The sequence below is a fragment of the Paroedura picta genome, chromosome 8, assembly GCF_049243985.1.
Source record: "Paroedura picta isolate Pp20150507F chromosome 8, Ppicta_v3.0, whole genome shotgun sequence".
Lineage (NCBI taxonomy): Eukaryota > Metazoa > Chordata > Lepidosauria > Squamata > Gekkonidae > Paroedura > Paroedura picta.
In genome coordinates, this window is record NC_135376.1 from 24,567,644 (window position 1) to 24,593,297 (window position 25,654).

General features: G+C 43.3%; 2 long non-coding RNA genes across 2 annotated transcripts in view; one reads left to right on the forward strand and one right to left on the reverse strand.

Annotated features, from left to right (window-relative positions):
- Nucleotides 1–16,966, reverse strand: part of LOC143843121 (uncharacterized) — a 45,796-nt gene extending 28,830 nt beyond the window's left edge. Inside the window, exons 1-2 of the long non-coding RNA XR_013233460.1 lie at nucleotides 16,631–16,966; nucleotides 15,056–15,195 (exon numbers count right to left, since the gene is read on the reverse strand). This is a non-coding gene — a long non-coding RNA (uncharacterized LOC143843121). The remainder of the gene's footprint in view (nucleotides 1–15,055; nucleotides 15,196–16,630) is intronic.
- The window catches only part of LOC143843122 (uncharacterized), a 35,456-nt gene that overhangs the window by 4,381 nt on the left and 5,421 nt on the right, over nucleotides 1–25,654 (forward strand). The window contains exon 2 of the long non-coding RNA XR_013233461.1: nucleotides 24,341–24,481. This is a non-coding gene — a long non-coding RNA (uncharacterized LOC143843122). The remainder of the gene's footprint in view (nucleotides 1–24,340; nucleotides 24,482–25,654) is intronic.

The following is a 25,654-nucleotide window of genomic DNA, read 5'->3' on the forward strand; positions in this document are numbered from 1 at the left end:
GGGTATTTTTTTTCCAGATGTGCCAGTACAATAGAGTTATATAAGTCAGAGAGTTCTCCTATAATCATCCCAAACTGTCTGTCCTATTTGTAGTCTATGTAATAAGCACAGTAGGTGGTACTTGGTTACCAAAATGCTTCCCCTAATGCAGTTAAGGTAGGTCTCTCCACTTCCATTTGGAGGCACTCAGTCTTTTCCAAAATGGGCAGCTTCCTCTTAGTTCCTTATTGGTCCTTATTTTTTCTTTCTCTTGAGAGAGGTTTGTTTGGAGGGGGGAGCACTGGGGGGGGGATGAAAAGCAGAAAGAGAGAGAAACCCCCATCTTGTCAAATTAGCATTTTTAGAATTTCAGCAGCAAACTAATGACAGTCATAGAAAGGGATGCAGGAATCTTGTTGGGATAAGAGTAGACTGTAATGGGGGGTCCCATTGATGATCGATTTGTGCAATGTTTCTGCATGTGTATGTCTGGGTATGTGTGTGCACATGTTATATTCTGTATATCAGTGATGCAGAAATGTTGCTTTAGTATTTCAGTGAACTTGTCTTCTTTGGGTAAGAGAAACGGGCTTTCCATTTGTCAAGGAGAGCAACATCATACCAGTGATTTCTGCATTTTTCTTTGGGGAAGATCTGGGACTACCTGGATTTGATTTTTTTTTTAACAAGTGGGACATGAACTTTTACAGGAGCAGCCTGGGGCAACAGACTATCCCAGGGTCACCCAGGAAGCTTCATGGCTGAGTGCATAACCAGGTCTCCCTGGCCTAGCCCTAATTTGGCATCAGCTTCTCCAGCGGGTTAATGTGAGGATAAAATAAAACCTTTTCATGCATTCTCTTTCTGGCACCCAGTCCTGCATACTGGGAGAGTTTGTGACATATTATTACCTTGCTATGGAAGATGATCAAGCAGTCTGAAAAGGGCAACATGCATGTATTGCAGTTCTAGCAAATGTGTAGAAGAAGAAGTTGGTTTTTATACCCTGCTTTTCATTTCCCAAATGAGTCTCAAAGCAACTTACAATCCCCTTCCCTTCCTCTCCCCACAACAGACACCCTGTGAGGTAGGTGGGGATGAGAGAGTTCTGACAGAACTGCTCTGTGGGAACAGCTCTAACAGAATGGTGGCTAGCCCAAGGTCACCCAACTGGCATGTGGAGGAGGAGTGGGGAATCAAGCCTAGTTCTCCAGATCAGTGTTCACGAGTTTTAACTATTACACCAAGATGGCAAACTGCACAGAGCAAATCATAAATTAAAAAATTAATAATCCTAGCCTTTCTTTTACTGTTTCATATGTAATGATTCTGTTTCTTATCTAAGTATTGTTCTTTATGTTCTACCAGGATGCCAAGTGATTTGTTTTATTACCCCCTAACCCAATTTTGGGATTACAAGTATTGAAGCTGCAAAATATACACATTGCCCCTTTCAGACTAAATAGCAGGTATGTATCCTGGCCAATGGGACTGGAATGGCAGAAATGCACTACCTGAAAGGGGCTATAAATCAAGGTAGAGAACCATGCACGCTGCTCTCTGCTCTTTGGATAGAGGGAGGGAAGGGGAAACATGTGCCAGATCTTGGTGACTTATGCAGATGGAAATTATTCCCTTCCATTCTTTTAGTGCTTTCAGCGGAATAAATGTGCATTTTACTCTGACTACAGCAAACATTAAAAGCTGCTACCTGTCACAGTCACAACATACAAGAACATCCAGTTTTGGAATTTTCGGCTGTCAAGTTTTCAGTCCCCCTCTCAAAAGCCACATTCCTGATGGCTTTCTCATGGCTTAACGCTTGGTCCCTGGATCCACACCACTTATGCTGCCAACAATTCTGACCCTACGAAAACTCATGAAAATATGTGGCAATATATGGCTCACTTGCCATTATCCAGTCACTCTACAGCAGGGGTGGTCAACCTGTGGTCCTCCAGATGTTCATGGACTACAATTCCCATGAGCCCCCACCAGCAAATGGGAATTGTAGTCCATGAACATCTGGAGGACCACAGGTTGACTACCCCTGCTCTACAGAGCAACTTCGAACAATGTCTCAGTGACTCAGAAAGATATGGGGACCCCGACTGACACCAACTATCATAATAGAACAAAACACTTGGCTTCCTGGTACAACGAATAGGACAATAATGGTCCATTAGGGAAGAAACCGTAAAAGAAAAGGTACAGGATAATTAAACAATTGATTTTACTTAACAGCATTTGCTCTGTGCAGTTTACAATACGATATAGTGCGAACGAGCAAACTCCAGAAAGCATGATCAGAAAAACTCCCCACTCAAGAAACCTAGCCAGAATACTGAGGGCTGGTGAAAATTAAATGCAGAAGAGGCACAAGTTACTTGGGCATAAACCACAATGAATGAAGAAAGACACCAGTCTCTCTCAGAAAATACTGAACTAAAAAACAATTCTTTAAAATATTTATTTCCCCCTAAAACAAAAAAGCAAGTTCACACCAGTGTAAAATATGCTTAATAGGGAAGGAGAACTGAGGAGACATGAAAGGAGCACATTAAGTAAGTCCCCCAATTTACAGACATATAAGGGGAAAGGCAAATCCCAGGACAACTAGGAATTCAGAGAATCCAACACACCTGGGTCCTGATACACTTCCCCCGTTCCTCCCTCCAGAGGTTCTGACAGTACCTTTCCAGCCATTTTCAGTTTCATCCAATTTCCACAAGCAGAGAAAAATGTCACTAGAACATAAGGAGCTGAACACTCTTGTGAGAAGGATGGCCGGAACTTACCCTAGGGTGCATTTGCAGCTGTGGGGGACTCTTGCACTGGTGAGGACCTGGCAGAGGGGAGTCTAGGACTCCAAGTCCCAAGTTGCCAGGGGGCACGGGAATGCCAGGAAGGGAGAGAGGGCAGGGTAGCGCCTATTTAAGGAGCCGCCCAAGGGTGCCCGGCCTTTTCCCCTCTCCCCTCCAAACAGGTTTCCCACCCACTTTGTTTCTCTGTTAAAGTTATAAGAACGCTCAAGTTTCAATTTGCCACAGCTCATAGGTTTAGAGCATGGGGCAGATCTGTTTTTGGGGGTAGGCCAAGCCTGAGTGCTAGCCTACTCCATTCTAGAGAGCCTCCGTAAGAGGCTGAGAGAAAGCAGAACCAGTCGACCTCCTATCATGGAGAAGGAAGGCCTTGATGGCGATCCCATAGGTCCGGGTGGCAGTGATAGGCATACACCCTGTGGGTTACCAACCACCAGCTACCTCCCACCATGTCCAGCTGGCCAGGGTGCTATGGGACCCCAGCAGGATTGCCGGGTGATACTCAGGATTGGCCTGCTGGTGAACGAAGGCTGCCTTGTGGTAGGCTGACTTCAAGAAGGCCAGATACCATGCCCCGTGCTATGCAACGCTCTTTGTGAATAAAGTTGTGGCCAAGCATTTGCCAAAAAAGATTTATGGTTGCCAGTGTCATCACTGAGGCATGGTTAACGTCTCCCCTGCAATGCAAAATTGTAAAATACTGAGATGTTGGCAGAACACCTATAGCACTATAGGAATTGCTGATGGAAGACCTGGCACATTATGGAAATTGTTGTGGGGACAAAATGTCAACAATTTTTAAACCAAAGGCAGCTTGGATTAGGAATGGGCCAGCTCTTTTTCTCTCTCAAAAACGTCTGGCTTTGTTTAAATATCCCCATTGTGTTGTTCCTGCATGTGAACAATAAACTCACACATCGTTATTTTCTCAGCAAGTTTCTCAATTTTCTCACCCAAGTTTCCCATTTAAACAAACATGGTTTTAATATTACATTTCCCATTGTCTGTATATAAATGGCACGGGATGCAAAAAAAAAAAAGGAACAAGGTTGTTTCAGATCGATAAAAGATGATCAACAGAATGAGGCAAGCTGTTCCATCCAGTTTATTGTTGTCATGGTCCTTGGCCAGTACAATGAGGCAAGCTGATGGGAATGACAACATCCTAAACCAAAAAGAAATAAAAATGAGCCAGATTGGCTTATCCTTAGCTCTTGCTCACGAAAGCTTGTGCCAGTGTAAACCGTGAGGTACCACTCAGGTTTTTGCTGAGCTGCAACAGACTGAAATGGCTCACCTTCCCAAACATAAAAAAGCACTATGATTCTCAGGAGGCTGAATTCTATAGACCACTCTGATGATTGAGGGACCTGGTATCTTGAACTTGCAAGATGCTTTCATTTTTAAGGATGATGGAGCAGTTGTGGTTCCGCTCAAGTCCTGCATGCCCATTTGATCAGGAAGTCAATTCTTTTGTGGGTTCAAATGAGTAGCCGTTTTGGTCTGAAGTAGCACAACAAAATCAGAGTCCAGTAGCACCTTTAAGACCAACAAAGATTTATTCAAGGCGTGAACTTTCGATTGCAAGCACTCTTATTCAGAATAAATCTAAAGGTGCTACTGGACTTGGATTTTATTGTGTCAGTTCTTTGGTGGCCGTTCAGGATGCCTCGGAGCAATTTGAGCCTGCATGAAGTGTTACTTTCAGCACATATACAGGGCACATTAATTGCCCTCCACACAAACACATAGTTGTTACTTCTACTGGATAAGAGTAGCACTCCCGAAACAAACTAGTGGGGTTGTTAAGTTCTTCTAAAAGCAAATTTTCCCCTGGTGGAAAGAAGAAAGGGGGGGGGGAGACTCATTTTGATGGTCTGCTTGTTTGTTTTGGCCTCAACCATATGCCTGGTGGAAGAGCACCATTTTACAGGCCCTTCAAAACTTTGATAGCCACATAGTCACTTTCCCCCCCACCCCCATTGCATGAGCCAGTGATAACCCTTGGTGGAAAGTTATTCCACCTTGGTGTTCACATGAAGGCAGAAAGGGGGGTTTAAAAAACTGAACAGGTGGAAAGGGCTAGTGTAAGGAATGGCTTAGTGTACCCCAGCTTCATTAGATCTCGGAGGAAAGCTGCTTTCAGCACTTGGATGGGAGACCCCCCTAGTACGACTTTGCAGAGAAAGGCAATGGCAAACCACTTCTGCCTGATCACTTGCCTTGAAAACCCTACGAGGTCATCATAAACTGGCTGTGAGTTGATGGCACTTTACCCATTCCTGGCAGCGGAAAGGAGGCTACAGGCAGAAGTAAATGGAACTCCAGCACTACAGCTACTGTATAGCTGCAAAGCAGTTCAGTGTGCAGTTTGAGTTGGACAGCTCTGCGACAAGGACATTTTGAGGCTGGGCTCATAAAAGGTTGTGGCTATTAAGAATAATATGGGCACCTACGAATGCTGCGGATCTGTTCCATTAGAAGTGATGGTTTCCTACAGCTCAAGATTTCCCCAGATGCAGAAGGAACTTGGAAAAAATTGGGTGGGAAAAAAACCTCTTTGGAACAGAAGAAAGTACCTTTGGTAGTGGAACAGGTCCGAGGGAACCAATATTTTGCCCTTATGTTGTACCCTGGATCCATGCTATTCCTGTTACATAGAAGGGGGACTAAGGTTTAGGGCAGGGGTAGTCAAACTGTGGCCCTCCAGATGTCCATGGACTACAATTCCCATGGACTACAATTCTCACAGGAATTGTAGTCCATGGACATCTGGAGGACCACAGGTTGACTACCCTTGCTGTAGGAGACCAACTATCATCAGTTTGGAAATTGCCTTTCGAGTTTCCTAGGGCCCCTATGATATGTCTAATAAAGCCCTCGGAGGAAATCATTTGTGAATTTGTAATACGCTGTCATCAGTTATGATATTTCTTTATCCAAAGAGCCTGGTGATGCTGCAAAGGTCCTGAACCAGCATCTTATCACTGTGGCTAAATGATTAATGGTAAGCAAGTTGCAACTGAATCCTGGCAAGGTGGAAATAATGCCTGCTGGTAAGGCTGAGGTTTTGAAGGCCAATATGCATCCCATGGGAATTGTAGTCCATGGACATCTGGAGGGCTGCAGCTTGACTCCTCTTGGTTTAGGGGAACTAATTTACCCACGATAATTAGAAGTTGGATTGAAGAGTCCATATCCACCCGCAGATCTGATTGCTCAGGCTGTTTTAGAATCTCTTTCAAACACGCAATGTAAAGGAGTGCGATGGTTGGATATGATTATCGTATTCCTTGCCATTCCTTTTTTCTTTTCTTTTTTTGACCGCATCCAAAATTTAGCAGGTCAATTTACATCCAGAACCTCTGTCACATCATTACATAGTTACCCTGTAATTTTCCTACCATGGCACCATCTGTTTTAGCACAATGTGCCAGATTATAGGCTATATGATTCTGGCTTGTGAGGTGAATGCCTAACAAGAGAGAAGCAAAACTCAGTTAAGTTTCTATCTGAAGATCACTTCCCTCTGTCTGCCAAATGTTGCTTGGTGCTGATAAAGGAGTGGAAATTATTTTCCCACTAGTCACACGGCTAATGGGCCTTCACTTACTCCTTTTCAGGAAGGACAATCTGCAGAACAGGGTTTTATATGTATTCAACAATTGCACATGACTGATTGAAATCTGCATTGGCTGGATGCATCTTTTTGCCACATGGAGCCTATCTATAACCATCAATTGTTAGAAGTGAGTCATGCATAATTAGGGCTTGTGTGAGATGGGTGTCATCACAATGAAAAATATCCTTTATGAATGTTGCCTGAACAAGTAAGAAGGTGGCCAGGCTGTGCTGCGTGTAGCTGATGAGATATGAGTGTGGTTAGGTGAACACAAGTGATAAATGCGTATAGTATTAAAATTCTGGCCTCAAAACAAAAAGGTCACAGGTATTCTGGTTACAAGTATTGCCACCTAGTGGTTCATATGAAAATAGCTGGGCTGTGTTCAAAGAATGCAAGGAAGCATTTCAGTTTATGTTACACCCTAAGAGACTTGACTCAGGGATAACGTTCATTTAAAAAAAGTGTCAAACAAACTCAAGTACATTGGTTGCACACTGTAGCAGTTTGAACACACCAAGACTGAATCCTCGATTGTACCAGTGAAGTCTTTTTAGTTCCCCTAATAGGAGAATTTAATTACAAAAAATACAAATATAAAGCATTTGTTCTACTAGATGATTTCCCCCATAAACATGATTTTATTATATTTAGTTTTCATTTCAGCCATCTGACATGCAAGCATTTTACTTGGATGGTCTGGATTAAGTGAATGCTGCCATTCACAAAATAAATTTGTGAACTGTACTTTAACCATTTCTAGCCACATGGTTTTTCCCTCATGGTTTAAACAAGTTATTATGAAAGAAACAGTCAATTAAAAGAAAGTTAACGAGAATGCATTCTTAGTGAATTGTGGAATCTGAAATAATTGGAAATTGAAATAAACCAACTGAATAATTGTTCCATAAAACTGACAAATCTGTAATGATGTGATAATGTTGATTTGAAAATGAAATCAGCCGTAATATTGGCAAGTTATTACTCTTCTCTCTCTGAACTTAAACAAAACCTTCAGTTGAACCAAAACTTCCTAAATGCATAATTCAGTGGTTGGGATGGGGAATGGTGGGAGCTGAAAGCTACTAATAAAACAGGGGGTTTAGAAATGTTTTAGATGTTATGAATATCTTCTCAGTTAACCTTCTTGAAATGCTTGCTGAATGAGGCAGCCTCTTTTAAGAGAGAGTCATTGTTGCCGTGGTATATATAGTCATTTATTTTTATCCTTCAGTTGTCTTTGATATAACAACCTTTGTAGGTTTTGGAAAGCTGGTAAAAATGTGCAAGACCTATACAGCATGGCAATAGTAGGATAAGTATTAAAGTCCTTTACAGATGATACTTTTCTCCAACTAGGTTATTTAAAATGGGGGCCAATATCTCAAATAAGTATTCAAGATGAAGGCAGAAAATAGGCACCCTTTTTCACCAGTGGTGGGAATGCAATGTTGTCAAAGAATCCCGGGATAATATACAAAATGAAATACATACAGTAATAGGTATAGAAATACATTCCATATTTGTTGCAGGTATAATATAAATCATCTAAAAGTTAGTGGCACCTGCTATTACTTTTAGTAGCTACAGTAGAATTATATTAGCACAGAAGAAGAAACAGCATATACTTTCAAAGACACCTTTTGGTACATAAACTGTGGCATATTATGTTAATGGATACATTTTTTGTAATGAAACAGGACTTTTAAAAGAAGACTCACTACAAAACCCAAGTGCCAAACCTGCCACTTTGTTAAGTATGGCAGGACCCCTGCGTCCCAGACTGGCATACGGTCTTCAACAACCAGTGGCATCCTGTAATAGTCTAGGCTTGGGCCAAAGCCAGACACTGTTAAAGTCTACCAAGCCAGTTCAGACTCCATCTTAAGAGCTTGCTCTTAGCCACAGGTTCAGAATGGCAGCCTCTGCCTGACACATGTATTGCTATCCTCCTTCTCCTCCATCCCATTGTATTTCTGATTCAGTGGCTTGGCCAGCGGCTCCTAGGCAAACCTCTTTGTCTTACAAATATGACTCATGCTTGGCCCCTCTGCCAGGGGAAATCTCTCCCCCAACCTCAGCTGCTAGACCCTTTGAGACATGATGGTTGCCTTTCTTAGACCCATTAACTCCTTTGACTAAGCCCATCAACAACCATCTTCGGACCTGGCCAGGATATTGCCCAACATCCTGCTCCATGGAAAATTCCATCATGTGTTCACCTGGGCCACATCATGAAGCCCCCTCCCCCAAGCATATATAAACAGTGGCTTCACAAAGCCCGTCTGTGCTTTTCAACCTCGTGCTTTTCCGATCCCGTGCTTTCCACTCTGTGCTTTCCAACTCGGGTTCATGTTGCAGCTCTCTGCCCATCCACTACTCAAGACTGGTAATTATACTGAAACTTTTTTCCCACTTCATTTTCCATCATCATCATCAAATTTGTTACTCGCCTCTCCCCAGATGCTCGAGGTGAGTTACAGTAGTAAAAACCCCAATAAAAACCCCATACATTAAAATCACAACAACAAAACATAATGAGCACAATAAACCAAGATGCGGTAGAACAGATAACCTAAACTAACCCAACCCCAATACCCAACCAAGGGGGAGGGAGAATGAGGGAGCAAGTTGGTCTTAGCTACTGCTACAATAGTATAAATGTTTTTTGGGGGGGGGGGGCAGATCGACCTTGCGGCCCAGTCTCAACCACTGACCTGGTGGAAGAGCTCCATTTTACAGGCCCTGCGGAATGCTGAAAGGCAGGGCCTCCTCTGAGTCGAGGCCAGGCGCACTTCTCTGGGGCCAGGAATTACCAAAAAATTCATACCCACAGAGCGTAAAGCCCTGCGGGGGGCACAGAATGACAGGCGGTCCCTCAGATACACCGGGCCCAGACCTGTAAGTCCTTGAAGGTCAAAACCTTGGACTGGAACCGGAAAATAACCGGTAGCCAGTGCAGCTGCCTCAGCACAGGTTGGATGTGGGCTCTCCAAGGTGTACCTGTGATGACACCTTGCACAAGGGCAGGCCAGCGTAGAGTGAGTTACAGAAATCTATTCTGTAGGTGACTGTCGCATGGATCACTGTGGCCAGGTGTTCAGTTGACAGGTAGGGCACTAGTAGCCGAGCTTGGCGCAAATTGAAAAACACCTGGCTTGCTACCTTCTTGACCTGAGCCTCGAGTGTTAAGGAGGCATCAATGGTCACCCCCAAATTTCTGTCTTGGGGTGTGATCTTAAGTTGTGTCCTGGCCAGGGAGGGTAGACGTGCTTCCTCACCTGGTTCCCTATGACCCAACCACAGGACCTCTGTCTTGGAGAGGTTGAGTTTCAGGTGACTCTGCTCGAGCCATTCAGCTACTGCTTTCAAACAACTGGCAAATGGATCCGGGGGAGAGTCCAGTCAGCTATCCATTAAGAGACAGAGCTGGGTGTCATCAGCGTACTGATGGCAATCCAGCCCAAAACTCCTTACCAGCTGGGCCAGAGGGCGCATGACGATGTTAAAAAACGTGGGGGAGAGTACTGAGCCCTGAGGGACCCCACAAGGGAGTCGATAAGGGCCAGACAACATCTCCCCAATTCCCACCCTTCCTTTGGGAGGAAGGAGCATATCCATCTGAGAGCTGTGCCCCTTAACCCTATCCCTGCGAGGCGGTGTGCTAGTAACTCATGGTCGATCACGTCAAACGCGGCTGCTTGCTAGTGTGCTAGATATATTTTATTATTTTCCTTCTAATAAGGATTGTTATTATTTTTACTATACTCCTGTTGTCTGTGCTGACTTCTTAAGGGTATAATCACCCCATAAAACATTGGCAAATGATCCATTTTGCTATGTTACCAATTTCTCACAAAGCTATTTCCCCACTGCTGAAAATATACGTGCCACAGGACACGCGTGCATGTGATTTCTGGTAACATCTTCAATGCCAATAGTTCAATACTGGAACCAAAGTTTTCATCCAGAGACTGGGGCCTGCTGGGTGACTGTGGACCATTCCCAGTTCTCTTAGACCTCTCACAGCTCCACATCCCTCACAGGGTGTCTGTTATGAGGAGAGGAAGGAAAGGTGATTTTAAACTGCTTGTAGACACCTGAGGCCTACTGGGTAAATGTGGACCATTCCCAGTTCTCTCAGAGCTCTCAGCCCCTCCACCCTCACAGGTTGTCTATTGTGGGGAGATGAATGGAAAAGGTGTTTGTAAACCACTTTGTGACTCCTTTTGGTAGTAAACAGCAGGGTACAAAATCCAGCCCTTCTTCTTCTAAGGGGTAACAGTGAAAGAAGCATGTGGGCACAGTAAAAAAAATGGAGACTGTAGGAGCAGGGTGGACACCTGTGTACTGTGACTACCCGATGTGTATTAGGGCAGGGGGACATTTCATTGTCTGTGGCCTAATTCACACAAGAAGGGAAATGATGCAGAGCTGGGAGGAATTGGTTGCCATGTAATCTCCCCCTAAGAAGAGTGTCCATCTGAAGACATGGAAAGCTCATCTGCAACCACTATGCCGCAATTCCCAAAACTCAGTCCTCTCCCACATTCAACTAACATTCCAAATCACAGGTTCTTGACAACCATCTCTCCACACCCATGCCGTCATTTGCCACCACGCCACCACAACCACCCACACAACACACATATTCAACCTCATGCCCTTACAGACTGGACAACCCCTCCCCTTCTTCTTCCTCTTCCCAAAGCCAAGCTCTTTCTACCTTAATCACTCTCTCCCTTTCTGCCTCCCTCTCTCTTTGCTACTTCCCCCCTTCTCCCCCCTCCCCCCCAACTAGCTCCCATTGTATCAGCTACAACAGGCTTTCATTCTACTACATATATAAAACTCAGATTTGGACAACACAACTTAAAGTTAGAGCCAAAGAAACAATAAGAACTGGCTGAGCCTCTGAGGCTGTCTGCAATTTGGTACATTGTGAGCCAAAATGTCTTTGAATTTTGGATAGGCTCAGGAAAATAAATACTCAGACAACTCATCCTGCCCTTATTCTGAAAGGGTTATCTAGCTGACTTATAGGGCTGCCATCCTTGGGTTGGGAAATACCTGGAGACATTGGGTGTGGAGCAGGAGGGACCTCAGTGGAGTATAATGCTATGGAGTCCACCCTCTAAAATAGCCCTTTTGTTTAGGGGAACTTATCTCTGTTGCTTAGAGATGAGCTGGAAACCCAGGGGATCCTCAGGTCCCACCTGGGACTGGCATCCCTACTGCAGGGGCAGACATCTTATTAAAATTCCAGATATCTGCCAGGTAGTGATGTTTGTGCTTCAACCATCCTGTTAGCATCGCTTAATAGTTTAATAATGGTTGAAGAAACAGCTGCAGCCACTGTAGACAGAAGACAAGTATGGGGAGGGGGTAAAAGTTCCCCACTACAAGACCCACCATCCCACCATCAGAGGGCAACTCACCCACCAGCCTCAGGATTTGGAAGAAGAGTGGGTTCCAGAAGCTAGCTAGAGTCTCTTCCTTCCCTAGACTGACTCTCTATATACTTTCCCTCTCCCTGGCTTGAGCATGATCTGTTCCTGCCTCTGGCCAGGTGTGCAGCATTCCCTTTTATTGGCTTCCCAGGACCCTTCCCCACCTGGCCTGTCTCTAATCTCCTTCCAGCTGCTCCGAGATACTTTAAATGGAACTAGAAGCCTCCTCGTTTCCTGCTCTTCTTTTCCCCCTTACAGCTCAGGATTGCCTTTTATCCTATTCTCTTTTGGCTTTCCCGAAGTCCAAGCTTGGCCTTGTCTACTGACCCCCCCCCACCCTTTCCCTCCTCTTCCTGGCTGTGTCAGAGTGATCTTCCTGGGTCTTGGTCCCCTCTCTGTCCTGGCTTTCCTTGCATGGGTGAATCTGGACCACAGCTGTCCTCAATTGTGAAGGGTTCAGTCAGGACCAGGTATTGGCTCTGACAGGGGAAAGGGAACTTAATGGGGGTGGAGGTTACAGAAGTCTGTATACTTTGCCATGAAAAGGAAATGCTAGGATTTCTTTCCTCCTGGTTCTTAGCATCCTGGCAGCTGGATAAAAGCTTTTTCTACCTGTCTCTGTTCCAACCCAAGGCCAAGCAAGTGATCAGAATGCGGGGCCTCAGTTGTTCTTGGCCTCATTCAGAATACACTGGGATGATCTCTTTTTGAATCTCCCAGAGTTATGTTCCATTTGGCTCTGAGATGGAACCCTCCTTCCAAGACATTGCTGCTTCCCCTGTTTTGAAGATCATCGGTGTACAAATGCAAGTTTGTACTGGCAAGTTTTCAGCAGATAGCTTATTCCTTATGCCATAAATGCTAAGCACAGTTCCTATGTGCTACGTAGCTCATCAGGAAATGACTGAAAAGGCAACTTGATGTATCCAGCACAATGAGAGGGCTATACACAAGCCCTCTATGTTGTGCATGAACTATGATAAGAACTCTCTTATATTACACCCATGTCTCTCTCTCTATATATATATACCTATCATTAATTGTTACAAAGAATGGGGGGAAGGCATTAATGTAGAACCAAATTGCCTGTAAATGACTTAAGGAATATGTTAATGATCCCACTCCAAACGAATAATTATAAAGCAGGTGCACTTGAGATGTGTTCATTTAAATGACAGTCAGCAGCTTCTAATGTCTCGGATATCCATGATAATGGTGATGTCATAGCAGCCAGTTAATACCATCGCTCACATCCTCCATTTAATACGCAAGAGAACTCTAGGTATAATCTCCATGCAGAACCTGCCTATTTAAACAGCAGTTAATTTATATACAAATCATGGAGACAAGTTGCATTGTTCTTCGTGAAATATATTTCTAATGAAGTGCATCAACCAAACCGGGGAAATAAACATTGACTGTAAAAGACATTAATGAATCATTGTGACATTAACACTGGAGGTGCACTTGATCAGTTCTTACGAGGGAAGTAGGAGATAGGATTAATTGAAAAAAGTGGTGGTGGTGTGTTGTTTTTTAAACCTTGTGTACCATGTTTCATGTCTCTTGGGAGGGGGATTGGTACTCAAAGAGGGATGGCTAATTTAACCCTTTTCATTTTGCATGGCGTGATTTATCTGCAATCCACTAATATACATGGACAGAGGCCGTTGCACAGAATATCTAGCTAACTGGGAAATGTTCTTGTCCTAAATTGAACCACTTGTTCACCTGGGCATTGTCAAGCCAGAGGGGCACCGGCTCTCCAGAGCCAAAGAAAACCCTTCCTGCTCTAAGAAATTCGATCCGAAAATTCGACATGCTTGTTTCTTGATTCCCCCCCACACTTTAAAAACAACAACACAGGTTCCTGTTTTTATTGCACACTACATCTCAAACATTTGTGTTATTGACTCCCATGACTGTTTCCTCCTGAATTGTTTCCCATCCTTGACTATGCTGAGGTAGCAGAGAAAAAACTGAAAGAAAGTTTTGTTCTCTGGGAATTGTCAAAAAGAAACTCTAATCACATTCTGAAGGAAGGCTTATTAATAAGCTCTCTTCCAGATCTCCCCAAAGGCAACTTTTATTTTAGACCAGTTCACATTCTCTTGTCACCAGAGCCTTGCGTAACCACAAAGTGGATTGCATCCGTCAGTATCTGGCAACCTAGCCTACCTTGCAGGGTTAGAGAGGGGGGGAGGGGGAAAGGAAATAACCCCATGTATGCCGCTTCAAATAGCATGGTAGAAGGACAAGCTGGATATATATGCAAATAAAAATAACCCATCAGTACAGAGGAAGCTGTCTACCTATATCCAGAGTTAAGAGACTGACACTGTAACCTTTGATGCCATTGCTTCATAGCTGAAAGCTTCAAAAGGGCCCTCTGTGTTTTATTTTGGAGAAGGGACCATTTCTGGAGCAATTGTGCTCCCAGCATTCCATATAAGAGAACTCTTGGAAAGAGATTTGATCCAAAGCCTCATAAAACAGGTGCACCTTAATAGGTCTACCAGGAATCTTTTAGCTGTTAGCATTTTATAAATGATTCTGGCTGAGTAGTCCTGTTTTCATAACAAGGTTGGTTGCATATTAAACCTGTAATCGCTCTTTCTGGGATTATGATCATTTGCACAAACAATAAAACCTGCCTTTGGAAAAAAAAAAAAGGAGGAGCAGATCATTTATGTATTTATAGAACGCTGTAATCTCGAGATCCGACTGATATGTGTGGTGAAAGACCTGCCTAAGGGCGCATAACCCAGCTTGTACGTCGTCAGGACTGCAATTTATCTCCCAAATAAATAAATTACTTTTGTGAACATTTAAAAACATTTGCATAATTAGGCTGCGAGATCTTAGCAGTCTTTTTCATAATAATTAAACTAATCTAATCTTGGACAGGGTAAACAGAGTAAGATGAGAGCAGCCTTCAGGCAAGGAACTTACCACATTCTACAGGCGCTGTAAGGATGATGATGTTTGTTAATTATGCAGAGCTTTTACTCCCCAGTAATAGCAACGTTTGTATTGCCTGAAGCTTAGATAGTTACTCCCAGGCACATAAAATTAGGATCTGCTTCTTCTTTTTTTTTTTACATTCTTTGAAACACACACACACACACAGCAGATACTTCAAAATGATTATATGCTTTCAACAAGGAATACATTAACCTTACACTGATGGAGCGTGTATCTGCATACAATTGGCTCGTTCTTCAGGCACGTGATCTTGATTATCTTTAGATCCGGGAGCCTTTCATACTGTATGCACTTGATACGGAAGCAGCAGATGGAATGGCTTTTTCCCTCCTGTGAACTGCAGAGAATCCCATCAGAGAGAGAGAGAGAGAGAGAGAGAGAGAGAGAGAGAGAGAGAGAGAGAGAGAGGCTCTATAGAGAAAACCATAGTTTTGCTTTTATTAAAATCTGCTGAGTAGCATGCGGTATTCCATATAGTTGCACTTACAGTGCATATATTGCAAGTTTAAGGGTTGGATGGACAATGAGTGTGGTGCAGATAATTGGAAAAGGCCATGATTTTGGTTAGTATCAGAAGTCTGCATTGAATGGGGTTGGACTAGATGGCCTATATGGTCCTTCGAACTCTGTGTTTCTGTTTATCAGGCAGTAATCATGGAACCAATCAACATAGCTTGTGTAATTCTTGGACAGGGTTTTTGACTCTCCAGGAATTTTCCTGGAGGAAATGGCAACTTCAGAAAGAAGATTCTGGGGTATTCCATAGAGATTACATTTCTGCTGTGGCCCCACTCCTCCGGAAACTCCACCCTCTCCAGGCACTGCCCCCAAATCTTGAGGAGTTTCCTGAACAAAAGCTGGCAATACTAATTGAAGTATGATTATATGCATAACAAGTGGCTTCATGAGAGAGGTCATCTAAAGGTCAGCCATGCATGTGCCACCTGATTGGGCGGAAAGGTGTGATATACATTTTGTAAATAAATAAAATGGGGAAGATCAACATACCATGTTGTGGTGAACACATGGTAGCAAAACATGATGCCTTATGAGGTCAGGAAGACTACCACATTTCATTGTATCTAAGGAAGTGTGCATGCACATGAAAGCTCATACCTTGAATAAAACTTTCTTTGTCTTAAAGGTGCTACTGGACTTAAAATTTGTTTTGCTGCTTCAGACCAATACAACCAGAAAGGCAAGCCACTTTCCACAGTAAGCAGCAATCTTTTCAGTACCCATATCCCTTCTCTTGAAACATCAGTACTCATCTTGAGTTTTTTACTATCTCTTAAGATCTCCAAAGGAAATTCCTAACCACACCAGACCAGGGATCTCTGCACTCTTCAGACCTAACCCCCTGTTTGACTGGGTAAGGAATTATCTCTCTAGAGAAGATCTATCCCTTTTCCTTTGGCCTGAATAGGAGTCTTCATCTATTTGCCAACTCCCCCCCACCCCCATTTTTGGCATTAGTTGCTAGTTGTGTCCTGGATCAGGTTCAAAGTTCTGGTTTTGACCTTAAAGGCTCTTTGCAGCCTGGGACCCATATACCTGAGGGACCTCCTATTACTTTTTCCCCCTTCAAGGCCTTATGCTCTGTGGTTACCAATTTGTTGATGATGTCCAGCCCTCGGGAGGTTCGCCTGGCCTTTTCACCATTGTGCTTTATAATGGGGGTGGGGGGGTCAATTGTGGTTTTTAACTTTTATGTGGAGGTTTATCTTTTTAATTATAGGGGCAGGAAATAAATTGAATGAATAAATAAATACCTGTGCTGAAATTCCCTCAGCTAAGGATGAAATCAGAGTCTCTTCAGTCAAGGCAGAAATCTGACTGACTCCCTCCTCAGCAAGCAGCTCTCAGATCTATCTCTGCTCAGCTAATGCTAACCAATCAGATTGCTTGGAACAGCCTGTCATTCTAAGCTCGCTGTTTGTGTGAAGAATTAACCCTTCGCAGTCCCTTAGTTGTTTGTACTTTTTAAAAAGTGTGGTCCATCACAGAGGTCAATAAATGAAGCTAATTAAACTGTACAAATATCATCCCAGTTGGGTTGGACAGTGTACATAGTAAACAACACCATCAGACTCATAAAACATATTCCTGATCAATTTGAATAATTAACATTGAAGATGCACCTGTTACCATGACAGGATAATTGCATTCTCTTTCTCCCAGTAGCCAGATTTTCTGTTCTGTAGCTAATCTGAACAATTTATGAAATACTTCATTGCTGACCACAGGCAAACAACTGCATATGGGGACTCGCTCCTGTTCTTTGAGCAGCATGCAAGCGTGGGCAGGAAAAATAGCTTGTAAATGGTTACACATTGTGGTCTCTCTTTTCTCCAGAGCACAACAGTCCAATACATTGAGATAGTAATCAGAAACATTCCCTTGAGTTGTGCTTACAAAACTGTAGATTCAGCCATGGTGTCACATATTCTCAATGATCCAGTCCCCCCAAATTGGGGAGGAAAGCATTTTTTCCCCTACACTTGCTACAGGTTCTGGAACTGGATAATTAGTAGGTGGTCAATGGATGTTGCCAACAACTGGGTCATAAACAAATCCAGTACTTCCCTGCTGAACTCCCTCACTGAAGAGCTAGCTAAGTAGTTTGTTACAGATTGCCCATATAATACTGATCACAAATTTAAAAAGAGAGGGATCCATGGCTCTCGGCCTCAGAGCCACATGGGGCTGCACCAAGGGTGGTTCAGCTTAAGCTTTCCCCTTTCCCAAAGACTGCCTAAAGGGAGATTAGCACTCTAAAGGTGATGCATTTGTGATGTATTATCTTTTCTTCTTGTATTGTTTATCCAGTTACACGCTAATTCACAAAATTTAGTAGCTCCCAGTGGGGTTTCCAGTCATTATGACATTAGCAAGGTTTCACTGTATCATGAAGCATGTGTTGGTATTGCTAGTGGCATAAGAAATTTTCCATCATTCTAAACTTCTGGGTAAGATAATACAGTTCATGTTGCTTGAATTAGTAGCACCTCAGAATATAGAATCATAGAACCATAGAGTTGGAAGGGGCCATGCAGGCCATCTAGTCCAACCCCCTGCTCAACGCAGGATCAGACCAAAGCCTCCTAAAGCATCCAAGAAAAGTGTGTATCCAACCTTTGCATCATAAGAAAGCTCCCAGGGGAAGAAAAGGATAAGTTCAAAGGAGGGAACACACATGAAAAAGCGAGAGAGGGAGAGGGGGAGAGAGAGATTTCAGCCCAGTATTCACTAGGTCCTGCAGCCATCTCTAGTACAGGACAGTATATCAAAAGCGGCTGAAAACTGGGCCAGGGGGAGTATCACTTCTTCTGTTTCAGATGAGGATCACCAATAAGATCCTCTAAAACAGTCCCAGTCCATAGATCAGGCCAAAACCAAGTGTTAAACTTAAAGCCATCTGTGGTCTGGGCCCCACATATCTGAGGGACCACCTGCCATCTTATGTCCCTGAAGAGCCTTGCGTTCAGCAGGTATGAATCTGCTGCTGGCCCTCAGCCCACAAGAAGTACACCTGGCCTTGACAAGGGCCAGGGTCTTTTCGGTCATGGCCCCAACCTGGTGGAACAAGTTTCTGGAAAAACTGAAGGCCCTGACAGAGCTTGCAAAGTTCTGCAGGGCCTGCAAGATGGAGTTCTTCCACTGGCCATTTGGTTGAGGCCAGGTGGCAGTAAGATCAAGGGCCCCTCCTCAGTTCTGCCAGGACATCAGTGTCTCCCTTGAGGCATCAGATGGGGGTGTTGTCGAACAGAGGGGTGGGGAGAAAGTTAGTTGGTCATTGGACTTAGAATGGTTTTAGTTGGGGACGGATATATTTTATTGGGGAGTTTTAATGTTGGAACCCACTGCAAGCCAACTTCCTGGGAGCGGCAAGTAATAAATCCAATAATAAGAATAAGAATTAATAATAATAAAGTTAGACTAAGGATAATCAGTTCCTCTACCTGAATTATGCAGAGAAAACACATTCAACTGGGTTACCTAAAGGGTGACAGTGGGAAATGGGAAGTAATTTTCAGGGACTAAGAGATCTTATATTTTAACTATATTGCTAGCTGAGAACCAGGGGGACATGATTACTAAGTTCTTTGATAGCTGTCAGAACCATACCCAAATATGATAAGCATGACTATAAGGCAACTTACTACAACTCACTCCACTCAGGTCCTCTAAGATACCCAAACAACTGCTGGTATAGATATTGTTGATATGTCTGGATAGGCAGCTGCTTATGTGGTCTGGTGTTCTTGTTGTTACTTTTGTCATTGACTGTCATTGGCTCACCCCTCCTCTTAGCCATTTGAGGGAAAGATTTTAAAAATTACTCTTTATGGGAAACAGCCACTGAAAGGCAGAAGAGGAAAGCACCGAAGAATGTGTGGGCCCATATTAAAGCAGACAGTTGTCTGTTGCGTATCTGTCATTAAGGGAAAGGCACCATCAAGAGAAGCAGTAAGATAAGGTCAGGAAGAGGCACCCCACTGAGTGGCGTAACCTTGATAATCCCTTTTTGTGACAGCATTCAGTGTCCCATTCAAAGTTTAGTGCTCATAATAAGATCAGAGGGAGCCCTACAGGTAAAATGGCTCACAATTCAAATAAAAGTCTAAGTTGCAATGAGTGTTCTTGACCTAAAATTCCATGACTTCACTGAGCTAAAAAGCAGGTGGCAAAAGTTCAAGTATCTTCAACAATTTGAAAAATGTGGATCTAAAACTGAGATCACAGCAGCACCAGGTCATGGTGAAGCTTAAACTGTGAGAGTTCCCCCCCTCCCTCCTGCAGAATAGCAATACACTTTGGCAAGGCTGAAATCAGCCGAGACACCCTTCTTCATTTCCTTTCTAATCCTTACATTCACTGATGTCCTTATAAATGATGGAAGTAGGTTGGATTCTTTTCTCATATTTAGTTATCTAGTGCATGTAACTTCCCAGCAATTTTAGCAATCACAAAGATAGCAATAAATACAACCAGTCTTCATCCAAATTAAAATTTATAAAATAGAACACAAAAGTCCCAGTCACCATGTGACAACATTTGAAAAACCATAAAACAATAAAAGTATTAACATTAAAAAACCATTAAAGGTCATGAAAGACCAGTGGACGTGATATGACTAACCTGGCCTCCACAAGGAGATGTTGTACAGTGCTGGGGCAATTCCCTGCTTCTAGGGATGGGCTTCTCTGACAAGAGGTAGAACATGTAGAGCAGCTATGCCTTAAGACAGTGGTCCCCAACCTTTTTATCACCGGGGACCGGTCAATGCTTGACAGTTTTACTGAGGCCCAGGGGGGTAGTCTTTTGCCAAGGGATGCCACCACCACTGCCGCCTGAGCCCCTGCTCCACTTGCTTTCCCGCTGGCGCCTCTGATTTCCCGCCGCCCGCTGGAGGGCGCTGCCATCAGCAGCTGCTCAGTGCCACGCCGAGGGGAAGCCCCAGCCATGGCGGCCACTGGAGAGCACCAAAGGTGAGCCGGCGGCAGAGTGGCAGGGCAGCCCCCAGGCAGCAGCCAGGGAGGAGGACAAGGAGGAGCCGCGGCCCGGTACCAACTGATCGTCGGACCTGTACCGGTCGTCGGACCGGGGGTTGGGGACCACTGCCTTAAGATACTTCTGTCACTACCTGCAGGACAGACACTATCAGCTACAGTTTATTTCAAGGTCCTGGCTATGTTAGTTGTAGAGATGGGCAAAAGCCAGAAAAATGTGGTCTGATTCATGATTTGTGATGTGTGCAGTTCATGAACCATAGATTGTCACAAACCTGTTGATGCCAAATGAACTGGTTCAGTTTTTGATGTGGTAGAATGCCCCCAGGCATGCCAGAGGTGCCAAACCTGCAGGGAATCTTTGGCTTATTCTCTTCTCCCAGCTCTCCAAGATTGGGAAGGATTGAATTTATGAGGATTGAATTTATGACTATACTATTTTAGGACTATAGACTTAGGACTTTGGAGAGTATGTCTCCATTTAGGATGACACTGTAGAGTAAGCAAAAAAAGAAAAGAAAAAATAATAAATTCATAGGGGAAAATAGGGGAACTTCCTGGAACAAAATCCACAGCATAGCCAGAGATGGGCATAATTGTTTAAAGAAAGGAACATGATCCATTAATACTACACTCGCCCTTTCCAAGGAACACTGAAGTCAGTAGCAAATAAAGCCCCAGAAGTCAGCATGAAGAAAACAAACACATTTCAACTACGAATTCTCCAGGGAGCTCCTCCCTAATTTAGGGTGCATCAGTTGGGAAGGAGGGAGAGTCAGGGTTCCCCCCCCCTTGACATTATTAGATCAAAACAATATCTAGGCAATAGACAGTATTTATTAGCTTGTAAGGCTGGAGATAATGATCCCATTCAATCAGAACTCATGAATTATTCAACAGTCCCAACTTCACATAATTCCTGCCTTTACTTTTTAAACCAGTAAAGCAACATTTGGTGGGAGGAGGGGGGGGGAATAGAGCTTTATGTGAAAAAAAAAGAGACAGGAAACAATTGTAGGCAAGAAAACAAAGCAAAATTTGCGGTTCTTTTTCAGTGTTGCATAGCAGGGGACTAGAAGCCCCCCTTTCCCTCCCCTTTCTCTCATTTGAATTGAAATGATACCCAAATAAATATTATACTATTGAGCAGAGAATGTATCCTAATTATTATCACCGACTGGCACTCCCCATATTTATTCTGGATTTTGTAATTACTGTAAATTGTTTGATATTGCTGCTAAAACCCGGCTGTTAGGGCATAATTGCACTTTTGGCAGTTTGTTTTAAAGTGAAGCCTATAAGTGGCCATCTCCGATAACGATTGCCAATTTGCCAATAATGCTTCACCAAACGAACTGATTTATCAGAGCTCTGCTGTGTTTCACTTCTCATTGCGGCTTAATGCTTAAAGGAAAGGATGTGGTTTTCTGAAAGCCTCTGAAAACATAGTGGAATATTCAGCCCAACTTGGAATGGAAGGAAAGAACAGTATAAAAGACAAATCAAGTCTGCTTGGCCATGGTTGCAGAGGACTCTAGGTGAAGGTTTGGGTCCATTTCAGTATTCAAACTTCTCCATGGTTTAAGCGCCTTAAAAAAGATCACAGCAGAGCCCTGTATCTGGGTAATATAAATGTGAGCAAGCTAAGGGTAGCGTTCTCAGCCTTGAGATTTCAGTCAATGCCCTCTTCTGTTCTGACTAGGAGATATGCTCAAATTCCTCTTTTACAATGTCTATGTATCTGTGGGAACCCAGCAGTTGAAGATCTGCCGCACTATCTACTGGAATGTCCACATTACACAGATCCAAGGAAGAAATTTCTAAATAAAATTATTCCAGGGGCATTTTCTTCAGCTCATGATAAATTAAGGTATTTGCTTTCTGATACGGACCCATTTGTGACACAAAGGGTTGCCACCTTTGCTTTGGCCACAAGAAAGATTTGAGCTGGACCTGTGGCAAATACTGTGGGCTAATGAGCAGAATGTATGGGTTAAGTGTAATTTTTATTCTGGTTAAGTGATAACCGTGACAGATCTGTGTTTGTTCTGAACAATTTTATTGTTATCTGATCTTGTGATGGCCTATGGCCTAGTGCAATAAAGTTTGACTTGACTAGTTAGACCAGTATTCAAACTGAAGTGTATGGGTGTTTTGCCCACTGCACATCCAATGGGTGCCATCCCATAATGATCTACAATCCGGGTATTGCTACAATCTTTCCTAAATCTGATTTTACATTATCTTGGAAGAAAGGTCACAGTCAAGCATGTGCACATAAACTGTGAATAGGAAGGTACACATTCTTGTAAATCCTCCCCAGCTTGGCACCATTTTTCTCATCTCAGCCACCATAGTTGCCATGCTCCCCTCCCCCATGCAACTGGACGGTGTGCCCTATTTCAACCACCACTTCAGAACATTTACAGTAAACCATGGTAGACTGAGGAGATGGAACAATCTGGGTCTTCAGTGACAGACAGACCTTTATTACAGTCTTAGATCAGCATAAGGGCCTTCACTGGAATTATGATTACCGTTTTTGCCGGCGTATAAGACGACTGAGAGTATAAGACGACCCCCCAACATTTCCACTCAAAATACAGTACTATGGGCCACTATGGGCAGCTATGTCTATCCCAACTGAAGTGCACCCGGCGTATAAGACGACCCCCCCACTTGGAGGCATGTTTTTCAGGGAGAAAAAGTAGTCTTATACGTCAGCAAATACTGTATATGTTCTGTTTTGTAGGCTTGCCAGCTCATGGTTGGTAACCAGTGGGAGATTGTGGGGACAGAAATGACCATTTTGGTATTGTTCTGAAGCTGTGGCATCATGTCCATTGCAATATGGTGTTATCACAATGGGGAGACACTAGTATTTGCTGAAAATGCTGTGGTTGTGCATGAGATGGAAGAAACGTGGGAACAAAAATGAATAGAATAACAAGCAAAGTAGAGCTAGAAAATGGTACCTATGAAAGTAACCAGAAACTGGGATGAAAGAGAGGAAGAGGAATATCTGAAGACAGGGTTGCATATAAATTCCATAATAAATCAATAAATAAAATAAGTGAATGTATTAACTTTCAATTTGGTGACTTCTTTTTCATTGGAATTGCAATTATGGATACTTTCAGCCACACTCATTTGTATTGTCATGATACATGAACAACCTGCGCACAATGCTACACTGCCACTGGTTAAAGACATGCAAGGACCAAAAGACTGGGGCACATGTTCTTGAGCTCCATAGGTGCAACTGCCACTGACAATGCGATCTGACATTATCTGGGAAATCCTATTGGTATGATAAGCAAAGCCTGATAAGTTAGACCAGGGGTAGTCAACCTGTGGTCCTCCAAATGCTGTCAGGGGCTCATGGGAATTATACTCCATGGACATCTTGGAGGACCACAGGTTGACTAACCCTGAGTTAGACTACCTAAATCAGTGTTTCCTGAAGGAGGTGTACATTGTTGAAGGTGTGTTGGTTGCAAATACAAGAGCACTTTCCTAGGAGTAAGTTCTGTGATTATATGTATCTGACTTATTTATTTATTTGACTCCCTAGAAATGATTGTGGGAAGAAGGAAGGAGGTATAGTACATTTGCAAGTACTGCAAAATAAGAAATTACTACAGCAAGCATTTTTTCCATATCTGATTTTACTATACCACTGTTATGTATTTGCATTAGATTCCCCAAGAAGAATATTTGTACTAAGCAAAACACCATACAGAGGTGCTGTGCAAAATCTACTCACATTATAGTAAGCCTTTGGAAATTAAGGGCTAAATCCTACTCAGTCCTGTAGTACCTGTAAATCCATGAGTCTCTACCAGTTCATTCCGATGGGAGCGTATCAGGCACTAAGTCACTAAATAACATTTTCCATGGTAATAATTAACAGTAGTTTTGAAGCAAGATGAAAATTAAAGGTTTATTTTTTTAATGCAACTTTTCTAGAACTGCTTGTGGATTTACAAGAAGTCAAATAATTATCTGGAACATGTTGAAAGATGACAAGCTTTAAGACTCAGAGCACATCCAAGGCTTTTGGCTGAGGAAGGGGAAAAACCCTGCAGAGTGGATTAAAAATTATAAAAGGTAAGTATTATTGATTGGGGGAGGGCTAGAAAAATAACATGCAAATTGCCAAGATCAGAAGTCCTGGTGGATACAGTTTTGAAAGAACATGCACAGTGGGAGGAGGTTGCCGAAGTCATATGTCTGACACAAGACTGAAAAGGGTGGCTTTCTAAAATACATATTTTGTCTTGCCTGGGGGGTAGTTAATAAATGCAAAGTTGCCTTCATGAGTTTAAGGCCCTCATTGCTGACACAGGGAAACCAGAACATTTAGACAAAAGCAATAGGTGGATCCTAGAAATCTTTTACAGGTATACAGATGCCACCCTTGATACCTTTACACAATTAGGGTCTGGGTTAATTACAGGCAAAGTTCCTTGAATGGAGTGTCCAGCTTGCTGATTCTGTTGCCTTTGGTGGACTAAGCAGTCCAAGTGCATGAGATGTGATGGATTCTCCCAGTTGCCACGTGGGCTCAAGGACGACATGATTGTGGATCCCTGGACCTTAAAAACAGGATCTGAAGCCTTTAAAATGACAGATGATGGATAAAACACTTTCAAAGAATGAATCCAAAAAAGGGATCACATATGCTAAAATTAAAAGAAAACCAAACTGAAGAGCTGAGAGACTTTGTGTGAGAGAGACAGTAGGAAAAGAAGGTAAACATGGAAGGTACAGGTGAGAGGTGTTACAGTGTTAGATGTGACTTTCAGACAACTCATTTGATAGTCCCAGGTGAACTTTACAAAATGAAATAAGGGCAAAGCAGGATAAAGGCAAGCCTGCAGTACAGTGAGATGCAGAAAATGACATTAGTCAAATCATTTAAAAATCATGCTGGGGGGAATCTCTCCTCAAATGGAAGATAAATGTTATTGAAGTGGAATAGGCTGCCTAAGGAGGTGGTGAGCTCCCCCTCACTGGCAGTCTTAAAGCAAAGATTGGATACACACTTTCCTTGGATGCTTTAGGATGCTTAGGGCTGATCCTGCGTTGAGCAGGGGGTTGGACTAGATGGCCTGTATGGCCCCTTCCAACTATGATTCTGTGATTCTAAGTGGAAACATCTACTGGCATGCCCCCTCCAATGGACGTGACTATAGATGTGATGTCCATAGGCCTGCCCTGGGGAGTGCACCAGTAGATGGAGTGTGGGCAGCCTTGGAGGACAGGTGGCAACAACATGAC